General features: G+C 37.4%; 1 protein-coding gene and 1 long non-coding RNA gene across 5 annotated transcripts in view; one reads left to right on the forward strand and one right to left on the reverse strand.

The window, feature by feature from the left end:
* LOC149109904 (TM2 domain-containing protein 3-like) overlaps positions 1-702 on the forward strand; it is a 4,489-nt gene extending 3,787 nt beyond the window's left edge. For all 3 annotated transcript variants that reach the window (XR_016208472.1, XR_016208471.1, XM_089293789.1), the window contains one exon: positions 1-702. This exon is cut by the window's left edge and continues 474 nt beyond it. The gene's annotated coding sequence lies outside the window, so the exon portion shown is untranslated.
* A 1,890-nt stretch (positions 703-2,592) lies between these two features.
* LOC149109905 (uncharacterized) lies at positions 2,593-4,081 on the reverse strand. Of its 2 annotated transcripts, none has more exons than XR_016208476.1 (3): positions 3,836-4,081; positions 3,671-3,738; positions 2,593-3,393 (listed from the first exon to the last, which is right to left on the reverse strand). It is a non-coding gene; the product is annotated as an uncharacterized LOC149109905 (long non-coding RNA). The 2 variants fall into 2 exon arrangements; XR_016208475.1 differs by having other exon boundaries at positions 3,671-3,741; positions 3,836-4,071.
* Between the last annotated feature and the right edge of the window lie 1,838 nt (positions 4,082-5,919).

Genomic DNA, 5,919 nt, shown 5'->3' on the forward strand with positions numbered 1-5,919 from the left:
AGCTGGACCTTATTTCAGTTTGTTCTGCGGCATAATGTAATATGGATTGGATGCCAGTCCATTGCAGGGTTAAAGTAGAACCTTAATGCATGGCTCAAGATTTGGCTGAAGTCAAGAGAAAGAATTAAAAGTTAGATTGTTTTGTATTTGAATAACTATGTCCTTTGAATTTGGAGTAGTGGTAGTTACTTTGAGAAAATAAAACAGAAGTGGACTGTCTTTGTTTTGGATCACAGAACAAGACAAAATAATTAATCATGTGTTATGAAACATTCTAAATAGTTTTACATGTAAGAACTGTGACATATATGTTACTGCCCAGTCAGATGCTCTATAGTCTAGCCAAGTACTGCTATTGATAATGTATAGACGGATTGGAAATATAATTTATTAATGGAGACTCTCTCTATTGAATCAATATTCAGTTGTCAATTGACAGTTATGTTGGAGGGCAAAAGAATGTTGTACATTGGAAATAACTAACATCAATTTAGAATTCTTGAAATAGTTATTTAAAAGCATTGCATACTTACTGTAATTTAAACTTTCGACAACTTGATGGCTTCAGTTTAAACGAATACCAAGTTGAGGCATTCGGTCGGACGAGCCATAACAAAAAACTAATTTAGCTCGGGTATACTACAAACTAACATGAACTCATACTTAAAAATATCAGACAATAAAATTTGCTTCCTTGTCATATTTCTATGTTGTAACAAATTATGTGTTTACATATGAAGACTATGTGTGCATTGTTTCATTTCCCCTTTAAATACCTATTTTTTTTTTGTATTAATTAACAAACACAATATACATAGGAGAAACTAAACAAAATAAAAAGAGGAAAATAAATCTCCCTACCCTGTTATATACCTTAATCGTATCTATAACAAACTTCTCGATCGTGTTATGCTCTCCGCGCGCCTATTTGTTACGTAATTGGCGCGCGATCACGTAGGTGTCCAATTACAGGTATCCAATTTGAATTGGATACCCACATGATTCGCACGTCAGTTACGCGCGTTTTAATGGCTTCCTTCGCACCGTTTCCTACAGCTTCAAAATGTTTGAAAAGCGTTAAGACGTTTTCACTCAAAAGAAGTTCTCAAAAGACATTTTTAATTCCGAAATTTGTTATAGATACGATTTATTAGTGATTGGACCGAGTGGAGTGCAATTCAGGGAATAATCGTGCTCGTAATTTCAAATCGGCCTCGCGCTTCGCGTCCGTCCGATTTTGAAACTACTCGCGCGACTGCTCCCTGAATTGTACTCTACTCGGTCCAATTACTATCACTAACTTGTAAAATCCCTACCCTTTTATATATCTGAAGCCTGGAAAAGGTACCTCTTTCCGGCGGAGCCTCCCCGTATAGTACCCCCCTTCCCCAGGGAAGGTTACCGATTGTCGAAATGAATAACATAAGAACACTTCAATGTCACTCATGGTGATGTGTGGTCTATTCTGATGGATCTGCAGATGTAAAACAGTGACAGCGGTGTTTCGACTCCGTAAGAGCATTCCCCGGAACGGCCTCCTTATAACATATATGTCGTGCCCCAATTAATATGAATATACCTATTTTTCCACCGACATTGTTGCGTACATTCTTAGATTACTGAGAATTTTTGGTTAAATTATCAAGCCGAGAAAATTTGTTTACGACATCACCGTACGAACCCATATCAATACCATCTTTTCTTGGCGGAAAATTGGGCAGGCAGCGTTTTTCTGGCGGTAAATAGCATGAAAACCGCATCAACCAGTTTGACAGAGAGAGTTTGCTTTTGGCGAAACGATTGCTCCCCCAAAGTTTTCCAGTTTTAGAAAAGAAAACTCATTTCTATTGTTATGTCAGCAAACGAAGGCGGCGTCAGGATATTACGTTTTCAAGACAGGGTTTAACTGAAGCACAATGTGAAAGAGAACGCAAGATGATTAGTGTCATATACTTTAGCCTGCAGAACAGGCGTAATTTTTTGCGTATTTTAGCCGAACACCATGTACAGAGGCGAAAGTGAAGCCAACGCGAAAAAAATAACGCGTAATTTTTTTCGCGCACACCCAACCCGATTTTTTTTTTTACTTTTCTCTTATCTTTACGTGAAACCTGCAGTAGAATTAAAGCAAGGGGAGTAGCCAGGATTTTTCAGGGGGGGGGGGGGGTGAGGTGCAAAGTAAGGGTACTCACCAGATTGCCATCGTTTTCGCCACCCGTTGTATGTTGTTTCATGGGCACCCCAAGACCTTTCCCCGTCGGCTCCGCCCCTTTAAGAAGGTGAGTGATTTGTCGAGTGTTTCACATAATTATCGTGACGTCATCGTATTAGGAAAGATCCGTTTTCAAAATATTTCCGTCTACCCTAAAACGTACACTCCGCTATTTTTCAAATTCCTCCGGTTTGTAGAGCACTTTCGAAAAACTACGTTTTCGTGATGCCTTAGCGTGGAAGGTTAGCTTAACCGTACACGAGGTAATAAAGCCGCGTTTTCAAATTTCTCTTGCATGGTGTTGACGGGGCCTGAGACCAAAGCAAGACGACTCAACAAGGACATGATACCATAGAATGAAAACAGATACGTATACGACGTTTGACAGTTCGGTATGGATGAAATTCGTAATGCTATTAACATTATTTATAATAGATTGTACGCTCAATCACCCTGTCGACAATTACGTTGGCATTTTTCATCTTTAACAAGGTAAGGAAGGAATGCCTTTCTATAACTGCCCGATCATGGGCTATGCATTAACATCCTAAACCCTGATTACGTTGTAAAATACTTACAAAGCAGTACAGTAATCTCTTTTAAAGTTGGGAGTAAAATTAATGAAAAAAAAAAAACTGTTAATAGAGATGCCGATAGGATACTCTTAACACTCTTAATTAAATAATCGACAATGGCAATGACAACGGTGACACTATTACCTCACACGACGGAAAACTATCAGCCGCATAGTTTGATGCTATTTGTAATAAGGTTGAAGAGAAGATACACGCTTACATTTATGCTCACAAGTAAAATAAAAGCGGCAGATTTCAACACTGAGCTCTGTCAAGGAAATGTAAATATTAATGTGAGATAACAGTTATGAGACGTGTTTGGACAAGACCTTTTCAAACAAAGCACTTATCTTGAACAAATCTAGATAACGTGTGGCCATTGGCATTTTAATATGACGGCTTTTTAGTAAATAAAGTCTACGTATCAATTTCTAACTTTTCTGTTATCTCTTCTGATCATGCACTAAACCAAAAAATCTCGCAGTTTTCACAGGGAAGCCTGTTATCCTATCAACCATAAATCCATTAATGGACTACATCAAGGACTGCTCTGTTCGACGTTCATGTTATTTGCTCCAAGAAAATTGTGTTCATTTTGAGTTTACCCTGAAAATAAAGGGAATATATTAGTTTCTAATACTGAACTGCAAGATTGCACTGTCCGATCTGATCCCTGGATTTGGCTGATAAGGCAAACAGACCACTTGATTCTTCAATAACAATAATACTGATTAAAAAAGCAAATATTCAGCTGTACAACAAAATTGTAGTCCCTTCTTACGAGACGTTCTTCGAGATATTGAATAACATTAGATAGCTCTCTCCTCAATTTCCAGACCTCAACAAGTGCTGCAACGTAAGACGGAGCCAGCGGCTGACGTACCTGTCATTTGAATTCCTTTTCATTCACATTGTTGACCCTTCCTTCTTGCCTTCGTCTTATCGCGCCCTCTTCTAAGAAGAGGAGGCATACTGTTAGCATTGTGGGGTTTAGCATTAAGCAGCCGCGCAAATATTTCGAGATCGCGTAAATAATAGCGAAACGAACCATCAACTAACGGTGGTTCTGGAGGCGCCAAGCCCGTTGGTGGTGTGAGGGTACAAGCCCAAGCTAAAGCGGCTACTTTGAGACGTTTCTCGAGACTTTTCTCATCCGTTGCTGACTCCATGTCGTTTTTACAAGAAATTAGACGCGAATTTTACGAATGAATTATCAAATGCTAAATCTCACAAAGCCGTAGAAAGCTGAATAAATTAAAATACTACATCATGCCCCCGGGCTGGTTATGGAAAGTGCACATTGTTAATTAAAGCTCTGTTAGCCAATCACCTTCTTGCAAATGTGACAGCCATGTCATTTACACTGACAGCTAAACGTTCTCAAGTAGGCATACAAGCATTTTCAATCAGTTTTTAACAATTCTTCTTTCATCAGATCGATGTGAAAATTACACCAGTGATTGGAAATTTGATTGAATTTTGGTATCATGTATTTCATAAGGCAATCAATATTTCCATGGAAACAATAAACAAGAAAAATTAAAAGTCGGTAAAACTAAATTTTGTACTAACTAGATGAGATATAAAAAAGCTCATACCATTGTCTATAATGTAAAGTGGAATGTACAAGAATGCCAAAAATGTAAAGTTGAATATACAAGAAAAAATGCATGTTTAATTTCGAGCATTTCAAGTCAAACATTTTGCATACTAATGGTAAATTCAGATTTCAGATTTTTTATTGTTTTTCACTATTTACATATTGTTAACAATCAGTCTAAATATTACATACTAATTGTATTGCTTCAAATAATATCATAATGTGTCCTGATGTTATGTTTTGAAGCTATGAATATTTTGTTGGTGTCGTTTTGATTTATGACTCATTCATCTGTTTGGTATGGTCTAGGAAAACATTCCATCGAAAAACCTTAAACGACGCATGTAAAAGCTTTTTCACCCTTCGAATCAAACAAAAAGACATGTAAGACTTTTGTACCAAATTTCTCGTCTAAAAGTTGAATTTTAGCGCCCTGGATCGACTGTCTGATTGTCCTAAAAATATAGGCACAGGAAACTTCAAACTTCACATTAGACGAACCGTCTGAACTGAGCGAATTACGTTCATGATAAGTTCGGCATTTGACTCAACTGAGTTCGTCCGACTGAATTTAGATCGACCTACACAATCTATCCGTGTACTTCAGATATTTGACCCAACGGTCTTTACCCGTTTGCGGGATTGACTCAAAATAATTTGGTTCGTCTCATGTGAATTTCGACGTTTGACCTGGGTCTTAGCGCCCATTTGTGTACACTTGAATATTTTACTTGCGTCTAGTTACTCTCGACGATCTTTGAGTTTTAAGAAAAACGTTTATGAAGTCCTGTAATCATCTACGTGATCTTTAATTACTGATCATGGAAGTTTTCAGTCAACTTACTCTTAAGTTATCTCCTTTTAGTTCCGTGAATCATAAGACCTCGTGGCTCTGTCTGACACTTCATAGCCAAAAAAACTGATAAACTTCTGATCTATTCTCTAGATATCGAGGTCAATTTTTTTATTGAGGGCTTCTGTTAAAAACTGGGCGCTTTCTCTTGTTCACAGTTTCGTAGAACAATGAAGATCTAATTCGTGATTTTACTGTGTGTTGAATGAATTATCTTAGATTTCTTACCTATAAATAGTTACATGTAATACTTACTTGTACGGTCAAAAATATCTGTTATTTAAATATTCTAAACAGAGTAGCCCTTGAAGTACTAGACTGCTATCACAGGGGCCCTGACACTTTGGTTGACTGATTTCAATTAATAATTACCCTTTGCTCCTGTAAAGGATTTTACGAAAAGACTGCTTGCAGTCTTCTTGAAGTCTTCTTCCATGGAAACAAATTGACTTATCGTCCCATTTTGACATGAAACTGACTTTTTTCTTTTTTGCAGTGCAGTATTTTGTATACATTTATTGCTACATGAAAGAATAGCGCAAAAATCCACGATGGTCTTTTTATTTTCTTGTTGTCTTGTCATGGTCCTGTCTTTTACTAAATTGCAGGGCGAAATACGCGGATTAGCTGGCAGAAACATTCTGAAGCAACAACTATCAACTAGTGGAATCAATTCAAC

This window comes from Orbicella faveolata, unplaced genomic scaffold (assembly GCF_042242905.1).
Source record: "Orbicella faveolata isolate gen_17 unplaced genomic scaffold, um_ofav_v1 contig_25, whole genome shotgun sequence".
NCBI classification, from domain to species: Eukaryota; Metazoa; Cnidaria; class Anthozoa; order Scleractinia; family Merulinidae; genus Orbicella; species Orbicella faveolata.